Source organism: Natator depressus, chromosome 1, assembly GCF_965152275.1.
Source record: "Natator depressus isolate rNatDep1 chromosome 1, rNatDep2.hap1, whole genome shotgun sequence".
NCBI classification, from domain to species: Eukaryota; Metazoa; Chordata; order Testudines; family Cheloniidae; genus Natator; species Natator depressus.
The window spans coordinates 76,592,274-76,614,094 of record NC_134234.1 but is presented as its reverse complement, the minus strand read 5'-3'; the positions used below and the strand labels follow the sequence as shown (position 1 = coordinate 76,614,094).

The 21,821-nt window shown below is 40.7% G+C and overlaps 1 protein-coding gene across 7 annotated transcripts in view; it reads left to right on the top strand.

Moving 5' to 3' along the window:
- DACH1 (dachshund family transcription factor 1) overlaps nucleotides 1-21,821 on the top strand; it is a 457,159-nt gene that overhangs the window by 14,964 nt on the left and 420,374 nt on the right. The gene's annotated exons all lie outside the window — the stretch shown is intronic.

Sequence of the window (21,821 nt, the reverse complement as noted above, 5' to 3'; positions counted from 1 at the left end):
GAGTTTACAGTAGAAATAAGGACAGGTTGTGCTGAGGAGTGATATAGAACACTTAACAGAGGGTGAGGAGATAAGGTAACAGTAACAGGTTATCTGAGTTTATTGTTATGGGAGGTGGTGCTGTTACACATAATTTTCAAAGTTATTTTTCTTAGTGTTTGAGCAAATGCTCAGTCTTGGGAACACATTGTGGTTTTTGTTTGTTTTTTTACTTTTTGCTGTGCAAGGTTCTGTGTAGAGGCAGTGCTCCTTGGAAAGAGAGCTGTGTGACCTGCAAAAGAGTTTTTTCTTTGCTTTGGTTTCTGATTTGGAGTCAATTCCTGAGGCAGAGTTGCTCACTGGGAATCTGGTATTGGAGTTGGGCTGGAGATTCCTGAAAGAAGGAATTGCCTGCATGCCCTTTGACCACCTTTGTTCCAGGATTGGTGTATATGTGTAAATAAAACAAGTTACACTTAGTGACACTCTGTGTCACTGATTATTCTTCCACTAGGAAGCCGACCTCTAAGACCCCAGACATCTGTTACTGTTTGGCAAACGGGTGATACTGATCTCAGTATGGAATACTGGTGTCAAAAGAATGGGCAATTGTGTAATAGAGCATAATGAAATCCCACTCTGCAAATCTGGAAAAGAAAATAAATAATCCTGAGTGAAAGTGAATTTCTGTTTAGTCTTTCTATGTGTTTTTCTTCTTTGCGCAGATTAAGATATACAAGTTTGCTTTTGGAATTTATTGAAACTAGGAGGAATTTACTGTGTCCAAAAGTAGGAATTCCTCAGCACATAACTGCTATTACCAGTCTTCTGCAAACTCTTCCTTGTACCATATGTAGCAATGCATTTTTACATTTTACATTTAAAAGTCCTGATCCTGCAAACACTTAAGATCCTGTGTCACTTTACTTACATGAAAGTCGTGCTGACTTTAGAGACCTTCAGTTGAACTGCTGTTGGGAATATAACTGTGCACATGCTTAAATGTCTGCAGGAATGGGGCCTAAATGGGAGAAGATTAAGCAGAATTTTAATCTGTGAGTGTCACACATGTCAGCAGTCAAAGCATATCAGTAATCAAAGAGCATATTGGTGAACGAAATATGAGCTCTCGATTTATAAAATTGGGCCCTGAAGCTGCAGACGTTTAGATTATGTCTACACTACAACTGAGAGCGAGTCTCCCAGCCCAGGTGATTGATGCTAGCGGGGCTTGAGCTAGTGCATGAAAAATAGGAGTATGGATGTTGTAGCTTAGACTGGAGCTCAGGCTCTTAAGCCTAAGGGGCTGGGTTTGAGAGCCCAAGTTTTAGCCCAAGCTACAATGTCCATATTGCTATTTTTAGACTTGAGTCCTGCTACCCCAAATCTGTCTGCCAGGGCTGGAAGGCTCAGTCCTAGCCGCAGTGTAGGCATAACCCCACACACATACGTACTTTTACTTACATGAGTAGTCCCATTGACTTGAATGGGATTGCTTATGTGGCTAAAGTAACGTAAATGTGGAAGTGTTTGGAATAATCGGATTCCAAAGTATCAGAAGGGTAGTTATTAAAACTCAAAACCATGAGTTTGTCTTAAACTGGGGACAATCAGAAATATACTAGGGCAACTGCAAAATAACAATACATATTTAACTAATTGACTCTGAATAATTCTCCACTAACTTTCTGGTGCTCTTTTTCTGTGTGTGTGGGGTGGGGGTGGGGAGGGGAGTTAAGAGAGGGACCATGACAGTGAGGCTGTTTGTTTTTCAGGAAAGTTGTTTGTGATTTCAGGTACTCATGGGAAATCTCTTGATCAGATTCACATCTGTTCCTGTCAAAGTGGGTGCTAAGATACCGGTCACCCAGCAACCATGTCCAAGAGGGAATTGGGCCGATAATAACTTCAAAAAGGAATGACAGATGCTAGATTAGGATGAAAGACAAAACGCATGAAAAATGAGCTTGTTAGAATAAAAAATTTGTTCAAGCACCTTCATGCAAATTAAATGAATATTGAAAATTTGCTTGCAGTAATTTCTACTTTTTCTGTTGATTGAGAAGAAATAAAGATGGTACATATAAAACCATAAATGTATTTTTTTCACTAATTAACATACAAAGCTGTAGCTTTCTTCTAAAAATGAGATTAGCCACCTGGGTGCTTGGCTGTATACCACATATGTCACATCATTTTTGTATTGAGTATGGTTCTTTTGAAGGCATACCTTATCTAATTCTTTATAGCAAAACATACAAGGAAGCAGCCCTATATTAATTAAAAAATGTTTTAGGTTAGTATATTTCTGTTTTTCAGCTAATGATTTTCAAGATAGATTTGTTTCCTGCTGTCCTTGAATTCAATTGGTGTAGTGTGCATTAATAAAAGATCACATAAGATGAGTTCAGACCAAATGCTAAGGTTTCCTAGTGACTGGTCAAACAATGTTTCTTTAAAACAAAATATGTATCAGAGTAACATGAAAAAATAGTTACTCTTTCATACGTATACATTAAGATAATTTAAAATCTAACAATTTTATTATTGAAATGTTCACATAACAGTCAGAATTTGGAAGGGGCTGATAAAATGGTCTGATTGAAAGAGGTTTCTGTGTCTTGGTTTAGCAATGTCTAATGTGGTCACGTACAGAAATTGATTTTCTTCAGAAATTAATTAATTTTTCATATCGCCCTAAGCTGCAGTTAAAAAGAGTGCATACTTGTCTGTTTTTTCCAGAAATATTGCCTAATCATATTAATACCATTGCCCCAAGGATGAAAAGATAATTGTACAAATGCATTTGGAAATATGTATCACTGAGTATTTATGATTAAATTATGCAAATGACCCAGCTCTCATCCTTTCCAGACCCAGATTGTCTAATTAGGATTGATATGCTGAATAGATGTTCCAGAATTTGAATACAAGCATGTCCAAAGAGCAGAAAATTGGAAATGACAAGGCTGAAATGCTAAGAAAAGTGTCTTTCCCTTTTATACTTTACTAATGTGGTGTTAGCAGTTGCAGTTTTTCCTTTGGCTATATTGTATGACTCATGTGTCCTACAAGAAACAAGTCAGGAAAGAAAATTCAACTTTCACAAATAGCACTACTTTGCTCTGGTGTTAATTTTTCTTCAAATTCATTTGGGCATTCCTCTGTCATCTAAAACGTTCTATTCCTGAAGATGAAATAATAACCTATTCCACAAAAATTAGGCTTTAATTTATACATTGCCATGTCCTCATGTACTGGTGGTAGATTTCTAGCTTGTAACCATCTCAGGTATTTGGATGATGCATACACTTCTGACATTTTTCAGGTGATTTTCTTGAAAAAATGTTGTATTTTTTTCTATTCAACTGTATTTAATGTAATATTTTTTAAAAAAAGAATTCATGACTCATTAAGCTCATTTATGGACATTTATGGGTTAGAATAATTACCACTAGAAAATCTCCAGTGTTTAAATCCTAGTTCTTCAGCAGGTTGTTCCTCATCTGTAGCTCTTACGTAGCTCAGAGGAAAGCCTAGTGAGTAGCAAAGAGGAGCACTGAACTGTCAGTACTTCAGCCTTTGTTAGCACTGGGAGTCACTCCATCTGAACTCTGCTGGCTCCTGCTTCCCATCTGCAGGATGATGGATTGCTATGTTTAATACATTTCAGCTTTTGTCTGTCATAGTGTGGATAGACAACACTATCAATGATTTCAACAGTGATTAGAGGACTGGTTCTACTCATTCCTATTGGCCAGACATATCCGAGGAATGTTTGATGTAATAACTCATTGGCACTCTTGTCATGCAAATGTATAGTAAAGCTAAGCATAGACTGTTCACATACTGTTTTAAACCAATAGAGAAGTCCACTGAGAGTCACTAAAACTACATAGCCACTTTAGAACAAAATTATACAAGACACCATTAAGAATGTTTTGGTTCTTAGTCTAAATATTCATCCCAAGTGATCCAAAGTTTAAAGATAAATGTATTTGCTTTTTATAGAACCAGCATGTGGTCTGTAGCAGTAATACATTCCACAGAGTGTGATGTCATCAGTGCTGTGACCATCTGTATTGAAGTGTTTAGCTACTGGTGATATGATAGGAGAGCAAGGGTTGTATTAAAGCAATAAGATATGACATGACATGTGTCATGCTAGGATTTGCAAGCCGTGGGTGCATTGTGATTCACAAGTCCAAGGGCTGAATGATTTCAACCACCAGAGAAGTTGCTATGTACCAGCAGAACACATGCCCTGGAGTGTCTTATTATAATTATAAAATGGTGCAATGGACATATAATTTGAAAAAAAAAGTTAAAGAATGAATATAGTAGATATTATTTTATTAATACAGATAATGTGTTCTTATGCATATGTAGGCTTTACTGACAAGATAAATGATTTTTTTAAAAAATAACTATAAAATTCACTATTAAACTGAAAAATATAAATAATTTTAATTACAGCGTAAAAACATAATTATATTGTTGCTAGCTTTAAAGTTTTCATGCTTTGGACCATTGCCCATCATGACAGGCCAGGCTGAGGATAACTTTCACTTTATTTTGAACTGCAGGGGGAAGGGAAGCTAACTCAGGAGATGTTAATAGCTCTCAATTTATTTGTGTTAGTAGGAAATGGAATTTACAGGTTACAAGGACCAAGAATAAAGAACTAATAAAAGCCACAAATGGATGAACTGCTTATCTTAAAACGAAAGGCTCTCCTCCCCCAGTTAGTATTCTTGTGGCTATAGCATTTTTGACTTTTTATAAATCTATTCATTTATGGTTATGCCAGCTTTTAACTTTCATGACTCTGAATCTCTGCCAATCTGACATGGGAAAAATTCCGTCCTGACCCCAAATATGGTAATCAGTTAGACCTTGCGCATGTGGGTGAGACTCACCAGCCAGATCCCTGGGAAAGAATTCTTTGTAGTAACTCAGAGCCCTCCCCCTCTACTTTCCTATCTCCAGCTGTTGGAGGTATTTGTTAATAGCAGTCATGAATGGGCCACGTGCAACTGTAGGCAATCTCGTCATACCTTCCTTCCCCTTCATAAACTTATCAAGCTCAGTCTTGAAGCAAGGTAGTTTTTTTTGTCCTCATTACTCCCCTTAAAAGGCTATCCCAGAACTCCTCCAATGGTTAGAAACCTTTGTCTAATTTGAAGCCTAAACTTATTGATGGCCAGTTTACATCTATTTATTTTTGTGCCAACATTGCCCTTAACTTAAATAACGCCTCTCCTTCCCTCATGTTTATCCCTCTGATGTATTTATAGTGAGCCATCATATTTCCCCTCCACCTTTGTTTTGTTAGGCTAAACAAGCCAAGCTCCTTAAGTCTCCTCTCATAAGGAAGGTTCTCCATTCTTCTGATCATTCTAGTAGCCCTTCTCTGCAGCTTTTCCAATTTGAATTAATCTTTCTTAAATGTGGGAAACCAGAATTACACACAGTATTTCAGATGAGGTCTCACCAGTACCTTGTAAAATGGTAATAACACTTCCCTATCTCTACTGGCTATACCTTGCCTGATGCATCCTAGGATTGCATTAGCCTTTTTCACAGCTGCATCACTTGGGCAGCTCATAGTCATCCTGTGATTGACCAGATACCATGAGGTCTTTCTTCTTCTTTATCATTTGAAACTGATACATCTCCAGCTTATAATACAAATTTTTGTTATTTCCTAAGTGAATGACCTTTCTATTAAATTTCATCACAGTTCTATTATTCCAGTTTTCAAGGTCAGCCATATCTTCTTTTATGATCCTCCTCCATACTGGCAATAGCTCCCAACTTTGTCTCATTTGCAAAAAAATTTAGCAGACTCCCACTTTTTGTGTCAAGGTCATTAATGAAAATGTTAAATAATATTGGTTCCAAGACTGATCCCTGAGGAACTCCATTAGTAACTTCCCTGAAGCCTGACAGTTTCACCTTTCCTTTTGGTCTGGTGTAGTCTCTCCTTTAACCAGTTCCTTACTCATCTCTTTCTCACATTAATCCCCATTTCCAATTTAACTAAAATTTCCCATGTGGAACTGTATCAGATGCTTTACTGAAATTAGATTAGTAGATTACTACTGCATTTCATTTTTCTAGAAATTGGTTATCTTCTCAGTGAAAGAGATCAGATTGGTCTGGCATGATCCACCTTTTGTAAAACTATGTTGTATTTTATCCCAATTACCATTTACTTCTATGTCCTTAACTACTCAGACTTTCAAAATTTATTCTAAGACCTTGCATACAATTAGGTCACACCAATGGTCCGGTAGTTTCCCAGATAACTTTTCCCCCCTTTCTTAAATATGGGTATGATCCCAAAATTTATGGATTCATTAAAAATCCTTGCTATTGTGCTTGCAATTTGTGCAAAATCCTTGCCTTTGCTATAGCAAGGATTTTGCAATCATGTGGCAGTTTGCTTAATATTCTTGGATTTGGATTATCTGGGCTTCCTGATTTGGTTCCGTTAAATTGTTTGAGTTTGGTTTTCACTTCAGATGCGATCATTTCTGTTTCCATATCCTCATTCCCATTAGCCACCCTGTCACTGTCCCCAAGCTCCTCATAGCCTCAGTTTTTAATAAGAGTAAAGTATTCATTTAGGTGTTGGGCCATCCCTAGATTATCCTTAATCTCTACCCCATTCCCTGTTGTGATTGTGGAAAATCTGAGCTCCATGGCACACTTGTGGATTCCATATTTTTTTCCTTTTAAGAGGATGCAGGCAGTGGCAATCCTCTGAGGGAGGAAAGCTCATGCTAATTAAAAGCAGGAGTTTACCTTTCAAAAGATGTTGGCAATATGCCTAGGAGAAATTTCTGTCTTCAGTCACCATTTTTAATCTACTCGGTTATTTGGAGCAATCTTCATTTTAAGAGTTGCCTGGTTTTAAAAAATTGACTACATGCTTAAGTCATTGCTTAGGCATGATGTCAAAGTGCTCACTTGCCGTATATGATGATCAGAGAGGATCTAAGAGGTTTGCAGAAAGGGGCCTCAGCAATAAGAAGGGTGTAATCTTTACATTTACAGCTGCCAGCTTTTCTCAATTTGTGTACTCTCGTTTAGCAATAGCTGCACAGCACTGAAACAAGGAGACCTGCAGAGCTCATTATTAATTTAGAACCAAAGGAGAAAAAAGAATCCTAAAATATTTAAAAAGAATATTTATTTAACTTGTTTTTTTTAAAAAATGTAATGGCTACTAGTTAAGAGCTACTGAAAGGTGCAGCTGGGCTGCTGATAGGGTTGGAGAGGTGGACTAAAAAAACAAAGGTGGAGAAGACAAAATATGAAGTAAATGTAGATCGTATGTGTGCATTCATGTACACAAAGGAAATTACATAGTAATTTTAAAGTAACATTTTTATTAAGTTTAATTGCACTATGAAAGAAGTCCATAAATAATATATTGATAGGTGTTATGTCAATAAAATATTCAATGTTAATTTTAAATAAGATACAATTAGGAAAATGTCAGTAGGCTTTAGGTGTTAGATTTGGTATACAAAAGTAATTCTGACATGTGGTGGTGCTGTGCCATGATAATGCCTTTGGCCCTGATGGCAAGATCGGCGTTCTGGTTATGAGCTGTTGGTTGCACATAGTAGAACCTTTAACACGGAAATTAAAAAAAAAAAAAAAAAAAAAATGCAGGATCTCTTAAAACAAGTATACGAACCACACAGATGGACAACAAAATGATCTGTCAAGTGTGCCTTTATTATTATTGTTTGTTTTCTCTTGTAGAGGGAGAAACAAAATATTTGGAAGAAAACATACAAGTACAGTGGAATCTGAGTTCCCTACTTATGTAGAATTACCTCTGACTTCAGTGAGAGTTTGCCTGATTGATTAAGGGGTTTATCTATATGTGAAAGTTAATCTGGAATAAGATAGGGTGTAGATTTAAAGTGGATTAACTATTCCTGATTAATTTCATGTGGGGACATTCTTAGTCCGAAATGGAGTTATTATAATCATGGAATCATTGAAATGTAGGCCTAAAGGGACCTCGGTAGATCATCTAGTTGAGTCCCCTGCACTGAGGCAGGATTTGGTATTCTAGACAATCCCTGGCAGGTGTTTGTCTAACCCAGGGGTCGGCAACCTGTGGCACGTGTGCCAAAGGCAGCACGCAAGCCGATTTTTACTGGCATGCTGCTGCCAGCTGGGGTCCCGGTTGCCAGCCCTGCTCTGCCCGCTGCCTGCCTGGGTAAACGGAGCCCCAGGCCACCAGTGCGCTGAGCTGAGCGGCTCAGCCCGCTGCTGGTCTGGGGTTCTGTCCGCTGACCCTGCTCAGCCCACTGCCGATCTGGAGTTCTGGCCGCCGGCCCCTTGCCAGCCAGGGTCTCAGCCACCGGCCCCGCTCAGCCCACTGACGGCCTGATTGAATGGAACCCCTGGCCGGCAGCGGGCTGAGCGGGTCCGGCAGCCAGGACCCCGGCTGGCAGGAGCCAGCTGAACCCCAGACCAGCAGCGGGTGAGCCGCTGCTGACCTGAGGTTCTGTCCGCTACCCAGCTTAGCCCACTGACAGTCTGGGGTTCCGACTGCTGGCTCCTTGACAGCCGGGGTCCCAGCCATCTGCCCTGCTCAGCCTGCTGCCGGCCTGGGATACCAGCCGCCGACCCCGCTCACCTTGCTGCTGGTCTGGGGTTCCAGCCGCCTTGCCCCCTGCCAACTGGAGTCCGGGCCTCCTGCCCTGCTCAGCCCTCCTGCCGGCTTGGGGTATCAGCAGCAATCCCAGGGCTCTGCTCCTGGCCTGGGCCCAGCGATCTGCAGCCCTTATCAGAAATTACACTACGATTAGCTTAAAAACTAGAAAACTTAAAAACTTAAAAACTTTGTATATTACAGTAATCGTTAAAAAATGTATAATGTTAATAAATACATAGGTTTGATGACACAAAGTAGTTTACTTATGTGCCTGTGCTTAATTCGTGTTTTCAGTGATTTACCTTCTAAAAAAATCTTGCATGTCTCGCACCCCCAGAAAGGGCATCTCACCCCCCCAGGGGGTGCATGCACCCCAGGTTAAGAACCACTGCACTAAACTGATAAGATCTGCATTTTAATTTAATTTTAAATGAAGCTTCCTAAACATTTTAAAAACCTTGTTTACTTTAAATACAATACTTTAGTTATATAATATAGACTTATAGAGAGAGACCTTCTAAAAACGTTAAAATGTATTACCGGCACGCGAAACCGTAAATTAGAGTGAATAAATGAAGACTCGGCACACCACTTCTGAAAGGTTGCCGACCCCTGGTCTAACCAGTCCTTAAAAAACCTTCAATGATGGAGATTCCACAACCTTCCTAGGCAATTTGTTCCAGTGCTTAACTACCCTCACAGTGACAAAGTTTTGCCTAATGTCTAACCTAAATCTCCCTACAATTTAAGCCCATCACTTCTTGCCCTGTCCTCAGTGGCAAAGGGGAACACCCTCCTCTTTATAACAACCTTTCATGTACTTGAAGGCTGTTATGTCCCCCCTGTCAATCTTCTCTTCTGCAGACTAAACAGGCCCATTTTTTAAAATGTTTCCTCTAAACCTTAAAATCATTTTGTTGCTCACTTTTGGACTTTCTCCAATTTGCCCACATCTTTCCCAAAGTGCGATGCCCACAACTGGACACAATATTCCAGTTGAGGCATACTCAGTGCTGAATAGAGTGGAAGAATTATTTCACATCTTGCTTACAGCACTCCTGCTAATAGGTACTGAATGTTTGCTTTTTTTTGCAACAGTATTACATTATTGATTCATATTTAATATGTGATCCACTATAACCCCCAATTCTTTTCTTTAGCACTCCTTTCTAGGTTATCATTTCCCACTTTGTATATGTGAAATAGATGGTTCCTTCTTAATCGTAGTACTTTGCATTTGTCCTTATTGAATTTCATCCCATTTATTTCAGACCATTTCTCCTGTTTGTCAAGATCATTTTGAATTCTGTCCTTCAAAGTGTTTACAACCCTTCTTAGCTTGATATTGTTCACAAACTTTATAAGTGTACTCTCTGTCATTATTTAAATTGTTAATGAATATATTGAATAGAACTGGACCCAGGAGAGATCCCTGCAATATCCCATTCAATATGCCCTTCCCGCTTGATTGTGAGCTGTTGGTAACTACTTTCTGAGAATGCTTTTCCAACCAGTTGTGAACCCACCTTATAGTAGGTTTGTCTATGCTATATTTCTCTAGTTTGTTTCTGAGACGGTCATGTGAGACAGTACTAAAATAGAGATATGACATCTACTGCTTACCCCTTATCAACAAGGATGTCAAAGGAGGATGTTAGGTTCCTTTGACAGGGTTTGTTCTTGACAACTCCATGTTGACTGTTACTTATATTTTCTTCTAGGTGCTTACAAATTGATTGTTTGTGCCATTATCTTTCCTGGTACTGAAGTTAAGCTGACTGGTCTGTAATTACCCAGATAGTCCTTATTCCCCTTTTATAGATAAGTACTATATGTGACGGGTTGGGTTACAGAAACCCCCTTGGGACTGCCACCTGATGTGCTGAGACTAACTCTGAGCCAGTTTGCCTTGCTAGCTTGGGACTTCTTTACCCTGTCTTGTTGAGCCACACATGCTAGCCAGCTGCAAACACAGACCCAGGTCTGAACCACGTCCCCCAAAAGCTGCAGACTTAACTGAAAACAGCTTAAGAAATGCTCCTGTATCTAGCACCCAGACATGCAGCTCCCAATGGGATCCAAACCCCAAATAAATCTGTTTTACTCTGTTCCACTGAATGCATCCGATGAAGTGAGCTGTAGCTCATGAAAGCTTATGCTCAAATAAATTTGTTAGTCTCTAAGGTGCCACAAGTACTCCTTTTCTTTTTGAGAATACAGACTAACACAGCTGCTACTCTGAAACCTATATAGGGTAAACTCATAAATTGTCCGCCCTCTATAACACTGATACAGAGATATGCACAGCTGTTTGCTCCCCCCAGGAATTAATTACTTAGGGTTAATTTACAAGCAAAAGTGATTTTATTAAATATAAAATGTAGAATTTAAGTGGTTCCAAGTAATAACAGACAGAACAAAGTAAGTTATCAAACAAAAAACAAAACTCAACTTGCAAGTCTAAGCCTAATACATTAAGAAACTGATTACAGATGAAATCTCATCCCTAGAGATGTTCTAATAAGCTGCTTTCACAGACTGGACTCCTCCCTAGTCTGGGTCCAGTAATCACTCACACCCCTGTAGTTACTGTCCTTTGGTCCAGTTTCTTTCAGGCATCTCTTGGGGGTGGAGAGGCCATCTCTTAAGCCAGCTGAAGACAAAATGGAGAAGCTTCCAGGGCCTTTTATATTTTCTCTCTTGTGGGTGGAAACCTCTTTGTTCTTCTGTGCAAAGTCACAGCAATAAGATGGAGTTTGTAGCCACCAGGCAAGTCACATGTCCATGAATGATTCTGCTTTTTGCAGGCTGACACCATTGTTTATATGTTAGTTTGAACGTTCCCAGGAAAGCTCAGATGTGGATTGGCATCTCCCAAAGTCCACTGGCAGTTAAGTGTTTCTTGTTCGGCACTTACTGAGAATAGTCCTTTCTCAAGAAGCTGACCAAATGCTTCACTGAGGCTACTTAGAATCAAATACATGGAGATACAAGTACATAGCAAACATTCACAACTTCAAATACAAAAATGATACACACAGCATAATCATAACCAGCAAACTACAACCTTTCCATAGACACTCCACTTGACCTGCTCTGTACAAGACCTGTTGCAACAATGATCTATACGGTCACAGTTCATGTCAATAATGTTACACTATATTTTCCCTTTTCCAGTACTCTGGGATCTCTCCTGTCCTCCACGAGTTCTCAAAGATCTCAAGGAACTGGCTGAGGAGATCTCTAAGTATTCTAGGATGTATTTCATCAGTCCCAGCTGACTTGAAGACATCTAACTTGTCTGAGGCCTGGCCTACACTAGAAAATTAGGTCAGTTTAACTACGTTAGTCAATGGTGTGAAAAATCCACACTCCTGAACAACATTGTTAGGCTGACCTAAATCTCCATGTAGATGACACTAGGTGGACAGAAAAATTCTTCTGTCAACCTAGCTACTGCCTCTTGGGGAGGTGGATTACCTACGCTGACGGGAGAACTCCTTCTGTTAGAATAGGTAGTGTCTAGGCTGAAGTGCTACAGTGGCGTAGCTGTGCTGCCCTTGCATTTTATGCATAGACAAGCCCTAAGTAATTCTTAACTTTTTTTAACCTCAGAGCCTCATTTACACTGAGGTTCACTATGTTAGCCTTCCAATAACTGCTAAGTTTTTTAGTGCAAATTGAAATGAAAAAGGCATATAGCCCTTCGGCCATTTCTGCATTTTCAGTTGTCTGTCCCTCTTCATTGAATCATGGGCCAACCCTATCCTTAGTCTTCTTCTTGCTTCTAATGTATTTGTGACTTTTTATCTGGTTACCCTTTTGTCCCTAGCTAGTTTAATCTCATTGTGTGCCTTAGCCTTTCTACTTTTGTGCCTATATGCTTATGTTATTTTTTAATATTTATTCTTCATAATTTGACCTGATTTTCACTTTTCGTATTACTCCTTTTTGAGTTTCAAGTTGTTGAAGATCTCCTGGGTAAGTCACACTTCTTACTTCTTCTATGCATAGTTTGCTACTAATGTCTCTTTAAAAACCTACCAACTGTCTTGAACTCTTTTTTTCGGATTTGCTTTCCACAGAACCAATTCTCTCGGTTTTCTGAAGTCTGCCTTCTTGAAGTCCCTTGTCTTTATTCTACTGTTTTGCCACCTACAATTCCTTAGAATCATGAACTCTTGTCATTTCATGATCACTTTCACCCAAGCTGCCTTCCACCTTCCAATTCTCAATCAGCTCCTCCCTGTTTTTTAGAATCAGCTCTAGAATAGCATCTCCTCCACTGTCATAACAAGCTGTATCCAATGCATTCCAAGAACTTGCTGCATAATCTGTGCCCTGCTGTATTATTTTCCCAATAGATATCTAAGTGGTTGTACATTTGGATGATTTTGTTTGTTGTTTAAAATAGCCTCATCCACCTCTTCTTCCTGGTGGTCTATTGTAGACACCTATCGTGATATCATCCCCTTTTTTTACCCTTTTTATGCTCATGCAGAGACTTTCAACTGGTCTGCCTCCCTCTTCTATCTCAGCTTCAGTGCAAGTGTATACATCTTTGATGCGAGGCAACACCTCTTCACTTTTCTCCCTGCCTGTCCTTCCTAAACAAATGGTACCCTTCTATGCCAGTATTCCAGTCATGTGAATTATCCCACCAAGTTTCTGTGATGACAATTATGTTGCAATTGTGACTATTCACTAGTATTTTTGGTTCTTCCTGTTTATTCCCCATTCTTCTTTCACGAGTATACAGACTTCTAAGTTTGTTAGATTTTTTCCCCTCTATAGTCTCTCCTGTGCCCCTGCTATGATTGCCCATGTTACCCCCAGATTCTGACCCTTCATCCAGGTCTCCATGTTTTGGACTTACTGTGGGCTTTTATCTCCTGCCCCTGTTGAACCTAGTTTAAAGCCATCCTCACTAGGTTAACCAGTTTTCATCTGAAGGTACTCTTTCCCTGAAGATACTCTGAATACCCAACACCTTCACCCTCAATCCCAGAGTCCTACACTCACTTCTGATCTGGTCAGGGTCATACCTTGAAGTATTATTAGTGCCCACAGAGATGAGTATCATGGTGTTGTAGTCGGAGGGCCAGATGATCCTTGGCAATCCTTCAATCATGTCTTGGATACAGGCCTTTGGCTGGCAACATGCCTCCTGAGATGCCAGGTCAGGCCAGCAGACAGATGCCTCCATCCCCCTTAGAAGAAGTCACTGACCACCACTGCCCTTCGTTTTCTCTTGGGAGTAGTGACCATGATTCTCTCAGCCTTGGTGGTACGTGGCTTCCCCTCCTCCACCTTTGGGGGAAGATTCTTCATCCCTCGTTGCCAGGGCTTATTATGACTAATGAACTTATTAATGGTGTTAATAGGGCCTGGTCTAGAGTTAAAACTTAAACTGGTATAGGTATGTCCATTGGGGTGTGAAAAAACCACACCCCCAGTGACATAGATATACTGACAAAACCCCCAGTGCAGGAGCAGCTATTCTGACAAAAGAAGGCTTCTATCAGGCTCCCAGCATCAGTCAAGGGAGATGATGTTCCTACACCGTCAGAACTCCTTCTGTTGGCATATGCTTGTCTACCTTAAGGGCCTATGTTGGCATAGGATCTGTAGTATAGACGTAGACCTACACTGCACCTACTTAGGTTGATGCAATGCAGTTTACGTCAACCTACCTGTGGAAGTGTCTTCACTTAAATTTGGCTCCTGCCAACATAAGTGCCCCGCTATGTTGACTTAATAACTTCACCTCCCTGAGTAGCATAGAGTCAAGGTTGAGGTAATTAGGCAATTAGACACTGCATTACTTATGTTGACTGTTACTGGCCTCCAGGAGCTGTCCCACAATGCCCTACACTGACCACTCTGGTCATCATTGTGAGTTCTGCTGTGTGGGGCCAGGTAGGCAGGAAGCCAACCCTGCCCTTTAAAGCCCAGTGAATCTTTGAAATTTCTTTTCCTGGTTTCCCGGCTTGTCAAGCACACCGAGCAGCTCTCCATTGTGAAGTGTAACTGCCCAGCTGACCATGCTGGCTACACGCTCCAGATGTGCTCCTGCCTGGAGTACACAGGAGGTATTGGATCTCCTGGGCTTGTGGGAAGAAGAGGCTGTGCAGGAACAGCTCCGATCCAGCCATAGAAACATGGACAACTGCGAGCAGATTGCTCAGGAGAAGGACTATAACAGGGACCAGCAGTGGTGTTGCGGGAAAGCCAAGGAGCTGCAGCAGGCATACCAGAAAGCCATGGAGGTCTACAGTCCATCTGGTATGGAGCTGCAGACCTATCACTTTTACAAAGAGCTACACACCATCCTTGGCAGAGACCCCACCTGTGCTGGAGAGCTGGAGCAAGTTTGGTGCACAGATTCAGGAATGTGGCCTTCCACACCTGGAAGTTCTGCAGCCACAGCTCGACATCCCAAATCTGCATGACAAGGTGAACCCACCAGTCAGTGCTTTTTTCTCAGGCCCAGAACTGGTGCTCTATCATCTCCAGCTACTCCTTGAATGCCACCAACAATCCTGAATTGTTTTTAGGTCCCACAGAAATCTAGCCTCCAGGAAATTGTCATGTTCCCCATGGTCCTCCTTTGGTTCTGCAAATACTGTGCTTGCAATGCTCAAGACAAGCTGTGCAGGCTCCATGATTCTGTCAGAGATGGTGGGCAGCAAAGAGTGACATATGGGTTTGTGAGACTTTGAAAAGAAGGTGTGAAATATTATGGGATGCAGATAAATTATGGGATGGAGAGTACTTTATTATGGGACTTTGACCCCATTCTCCTAAACATCCCTGCACAACTCATTTTGGCCCCATTAGGCAAAGCAAAAGCTTCCCAAAAGACCCTGCACTGGAATGTGATGAATTGCATGGTGGGATACCTACCCACAGTGCACTGCATTCTGCATCAATACAAGTGCTCCTTGTGAGGATGTGCATGATTGACACGTAAAGCTAAGTGTGCACACACACAAGTGATTTAATAATTGTGGAGGCTGTATACCAACGTAACTTAGCATATTTTTTGTAGTGTAGACATGGCCATAGCCTCTGGAATAGCTTTTCCAGAATAACTCTCCATGTAGTTCAGCTCTAAGAATCTTGGGATCTGGCATACAATGAATATTTCTATAGTGAAAAGTTTTATAAAGTGAAGTGGAATGAAAATCCCAAAGAGTTTCATTTTCTTTAAGGTGCCTTCATTTCTCCTAAATCTTCCCTACACTAAAGTATTTTTCTTTTGGCAAAAGTTTTTAGAAATGGTGAGAGCACCAATGTAGACACATCTGCAACTCTACAGAATTTAACAACCTGTCATTTAGACCTGTTGGGCTAGATAATATGGTGTTAAAAATGCTGATGGCTGTGGGAAACTTCTTCACACTCACACTTCCACTTTTGAAACTACACTGGTGTTTCAGAGTAGCAGCCGTGTTAGTCTGTATTTGCAAAAAGAAAAGGAGTACTTGTGGCACCTTAGAGACTAACAAATTTATTTGAGCATAAGCTTTCGTGAGCTACAGCTCACTTCATCGGATCTTTTTACACTGGTGTTGTTAATAATGGTGGGAAATGTTGTGCCAAAATATTTTTTAAAAAGTTAGGGCTTGCTTACATGGGGAAGTTTTACAGTAATACTCATAATCCCCATGTGTGAACACTCTTATTCTGGACTGAGTGCCTTTTTTGGATTAGTTTAAGTCCCTTTCCAAGAGACATAAGAAACTGAAAAAAGTCACCTTTATTCTGGTGTGAGTGTACGTCTCCACGATAAGCATTACAGTTGCGCAGCAGCAGCAGCAATGCCATTGTAGTGCTCTATCATAGACACTTATAGCAATGAAAGGGGTTTTTCCATCGCTGTAGTAAATCTACCCTATCAAGAGGCGGTAGCTAGGTTGATGGAAGAATTCTTCTGTCTACTTAGTTTCATCTATAGTGCAGGTTAGGTTGAGCCAACTATGTCACACAGGGTATGAACTTTTTCACAGCCCTGAGTGATATAGCTAGGTAGACCTGTTTTAGGTACAGACCGGGCCTAAAAGTCTCTGCCTGGAGAGTTATACCAATATAACTGTATGGGTTTAAATTCACACCTTAGATTATATTGAAGAATTTTCATTGTGAACTAGTGGCTAGATCCCTGGCTTGTGACATGGAAGAGCTGGGTTCTACTCTTTGTTTTGCTGGGTGAGTTTGGGCAAGTCACTTCACCTCTCTGTGCCTAAGGCTTTGTCTACACAACCAGGGTAAGTCGACCTAAGTTACGGTACTTCAGCTACATAGCTTAGGTCGACTTACTGCCATGTCTACACCGCACTGCAGGAGATGCTTTCCTGTCAACTTACCTTACTCTTTCTTTCCAGTGGAGTACCCAAGTTGACTGGAGAGCACTCTGCAGTTGATTTAGTGGGTCTTCACTAGACCCGCTAAATCAGTGGCTCTCAAACTTTTTTTACTGGTGACCCCTTTCACACAGCAAACTTCTGAGTGCGACCCCCCCTTATAAATTAAAAACACTTTTTTATATATTTAACATCATTATAAATGCTGGGGGAAAAGTGGGATTTGGGATGGAGGTTGACAGCTCATGACCCCCCCATGTAATAACCTCAAGACCCCTTGAGGGGACCCTCCCCCCAAGTTTCAGAACCCCTGCGCTAAATCGACCCCCACTGCGTCAATCGCAGCAGCTTCAATCCCCGGTAAGTGTAGGCATGGTCTAAGTATCCTCAGCTGTAAAATGAATATAATGTAAAGTGCTCTGAGATGAAAAGTGCTGTGTTATTGCTAAGTATTATTACTATTACACAAAGCCTTTTAAACTAGTATGATGGTAAAAATGCCAGAAGCCACTAGAACCTTGTCGGAGTTTTTTTGGAAATTTCGCTGTGCAGGTGTGGTCATAACGAAACTTCAGTCTGTTCAGATTGGTTCCATTGTGCTAATCCTCTTGGAATGCAGCAATTATCACCTACCATATAGGTGTTAAGTGCTGAATTTCAAAGGGATTATCACTTTCCCCCCTTTCTAGGCTATGAGAAGAAAATAAAATTGCAGTACTTCTTAAGGGAAATGAGAAGAAATTCCTGACTGCCAGTCTTCTTGTATCTGCTCCCAGCATAGGGGTTGACTCTGTGGGCTCTCCAGGGCTGGAGCACCCATGGAACCAGCAGCCAGCCCCCTCTAGCACCTCCCTTCCGCAGGCACCCCCCCAATCAACTCCTCCCCCTCCCTCCCAGTGCTTCACAGCTGCCAGGATCTGCAGGATTTGCAGCATGCAGAAGGAGCTGTGGGAAAGGGGGAGAAGTGGGGAGAGGTGGGGTGGGGAGGGGGTGGAGCTGGGTTAGGAAGAGGTGGGGTAGGGGTAGGAGCGTGGAGTGGAGCAAGGGTGGGAAGAGGTGGGGACTTGGGGGGAAGGGGGGTCAGGGCCTGGGGCGGAGCGGGGGTTTGAGGACCCCTGGAGTCCAGAGGAAGCTGGTGCCTGTGGCTCCCGGTATGGAAGATGATGAACTAACTGGTTTTACTACAGCTGCTTACCACTGGGACTGAAATTGTAGAATTCTAGAAGCTTGCCACCTCCGAACCAGCTGTCAGTGCCTCACTGTAGCTGCATGGTATGAAACCCTGCCACCCATTCGGAGTGAAGAGATGGAGATCTTTTTCCTGGGTAGATAGTTTTATCTCGGAAATGCAAAATTCTGGGTATAGTTAAATCCTCTTTTTTTGGAACTGCTTATGGGTAAAGTTAAGCAGGGTTAAGTAATAAAATGTCAGTAGGGTTTGAGCCAAAATCTTTTTGTAGAACTCCATTTCTTAGGATTCTAAATGCTTAGTTACTGGCTGCATTGACACTACTGAGGGATTAAAAAAAATTAGCCACAATCTGCCATCATTAGACACTCTTGCGCACACTCTCTTCTTTGTAAACCAATGGAAATTTGGGGAAGGCGGTGTTAAATAATGAAATGATGTAGTAATATTTTGGGTTTATTTAGGACTAACTGAGGCACAGAGAGATTAATTGAGTTGCCTGAGGTTTCACATGGTTTTTGGAGGAGATGGGGTTAGAAACCAGTTTTTCTTGACTCTCAGTCACTTGATTAATCCAATTTTGTCTGATATGTTATGCAAACTAAGGGCCCTACTCTGAGATCCTTTCTCAAGGAAAACTCCCATAGAAGTTCTGCCTGAGTATGAATTGTATAAGAAATTCCAAATAGAGTCCTATGAGCCTGATCCTGTATTCCTTGCACACGCAACTTCCAGTGACTGAAGTCATTGGAAGTTTTGGGTGGGATCCACAAGACTACAGTATAATTTTCATATTCCCAATTTTCAGCCTGGGAGTACTGTAGCAATGCGAGACTCACCGGTGCAGCGCCTCCTGCTGGTAGTCTCGGGAATTAGCTCTTTCCTGCCCAGAGCATCCTCTGCTGGCCAGTGTCTCCCCTTCTCAGCCCTGGGTCTTCTCCTGAGTCTGGGTCCTAACAACAGCACTTCCTGAGGTCCCTCCACTCCTGCTTCCTCAGGACCCTCTTTCTATAGGCCAATATATGAAGACAAGTCTGTGTCCTTAATCCTGAGCCTTAGTTCAGAGCTCTTCCCCTGGGCCCAGCCCTGAAAATCGTGGTTTCAGGGGAGCTTTTTGAGTCATTGGGACAGCCCCTCCTGCAGCCACCAAAATCCTATGACTCATGATCAACTCATGAGAGCTGGCCATGCTGCAACACTGCCTTCCCTTGGCTGCTCAGAGAGGACTCTCCTTCACCTACAACTCCCCCCTCTCCAAGGCTAAGGGAGCTGCCATCCAATCTCTCCATCACAATTCTCTGAAGCCGCACAGCTCCCTGTATCCCCTAAATCTGCCTCCTGTTCCCCCTTCCCGGTTCACCTTGCACAGTGTCTCTGGTACTTCTCTCAGTGCTTGTGTCTTGTGCAGCCCTGGGAACAAAGAGTGGCAGACATTTTGCCTGTGGGCATGGCTTCAATCTTATTGAAAACTGGGGGAGGTAGCAGCCAATTTTATTAAGGGAACCCTCTCTTCCACATGCAGATGAACTGTAGGTAAATGGCAGCCATCTTGCTGGCTTCCACCCCATTGACAGTAATTACTCAGCTGGCACAAGGTATGCAATGTTGAGCTTTACGTTAGCATCATTTGGAATATCATTACCAGTTTAAAACTCCAAATTCTTTGAACTAGAAAATGGGTAAAATAATCATATTGATGTTCCTGCATATTTGAGTCACACTGTTTCTTAAATTGCAGGCTGAAATTGTATCATAATACACAGAAACTGTTTTCCTGAGATTGCCCCTTAATATCACAGTAAATTAAGATTCAATTGAATAAAATATTTTAGCTCTTTATACATGGTGCTAGAAGTACCAGATATTTCACCAGTATATCTTGGTGAAGATCTGATTTGTTAATATAAGAGTTTATAAAATATCTGCAACTTGTCTTACAAAAAAGAGGACATAAAAAGATTGTCTTTTAGTTCTAAGCCTAACAATACTATCTTGGGTATAGCAATCTCAGTTTTAAATGTAAAACAATTCAGTAGAAGAACACATTCTGCTAAACTTAGCAAGTTGTTAGAATGAGTATTTTTAATTTTTAAAGCATTTCTGAAATATTAATTCATTTAGTCCATCTTTGTTAATGATAATGGTTTGTTGACTTTATATAGAGTGTTTTGAACTGTAGAGGCATAACTTCTTAACTTTCTATATCAAGATGAGACTATTTTATACCACTAAATGTCCACAGTGAAAAGAAAGTGCTTTGTATTGTTAAAAAGTGACATTCATGTAGTATTTATAGTGCATGCATAGATTTTGGTATTTATATAGGTAGAGATTCAACAACGAGTTTGAAGACAGGTGTCATCATAAAATTTAGAAATTTGTTTCAGTGGGGCAGGAAGATAGCTGTAGTTATTTGGCTTGTGGATTTCGACATCTTTTTTTCACAATTTGATTTCATCATAATTCCAGTTGTTTTTTTTATAAGGAGCTTTGTGTTGTAGAAATAACTTCACATTGGAACTGTTGGGTGAAGAATTTGGGTATGTTCATGTAAAATGTTTGTGACAGTTGTTCTGTGGTCTCTGCAATATAATGATCATGATTCCAAAGAACTACAGCTCCTCTTTTGTCAGGAGGATTTATGATGATCTGTTTTTGTAAATGATGTAACACACATTGTTCCTCCTTTGTTATATTGTGAAATTTAGTAGGTCATCTTAATTGTTTGATTGATTTTTCTCTTTGTCAGTTGTCTACAAAAGCATCTAGTGTCTGAAATTCACCAGGAGGAGGACTAAGCAAGAAGGATGGCTTTTATCTGAGCTTTCTGAAGGCGTCAGGAGGTTTAGGAATATTTGTGATATGTCTTTTGTTTTGTGAATTCTGGAAGTGGGTATGCAAACACATGCTTTTTTTAAAAAGTGCCAAGTGTCGCTATATCTTTTAAAATCATTAGCATATTTCCTAACTGAAACAAATGTTAATTCTTTAGATAATACCAAATATTAAACAGCTGTGAGTGATTCATTTTTGTTATTGTTTGAATAGTAAAAGCAGGCTGTGCTACTTTACACTATAGATTAGAAACTATAATATAACTTTAGAATGCATATTGGTGTGGAGTGAACTATATTTTAGTGATGAAAGACTGACCCCAAAGAAGTCAATGGCAAAACTCCCATTGACTTCATTAGGGGCAGGATTTCATCCTAAGAGACTCTTAGTTTTCACTTTAAACAGATACAACCAAATTAAAATACTATCCAAGCAAACTTTTGAGCTTCAGCAATTACAGAATAAGCACTGTCTTTGCAGTGCTGACATTTTCGGTGAAAATCATTTCACCTCACTAGCTGGCAAAACATCAGAAGAAATTGTCCAAAGGCCAAACTAGCTTTGAATGTTCACGCAAGATATACCGCTGAAGTTACACATGTTCACACAGATACACTTGAAGTTACACACACAGGGTTAGAAGGGACCACAAGGATCACACATGTTCACATAGCTGACCTTAGAGTCATATGTGCACTGAAATGCATCATTTTTCTTTAGGCTGCTGCTTTTCAGAAACATTTAAAGACAAGTCACATTTTTATAT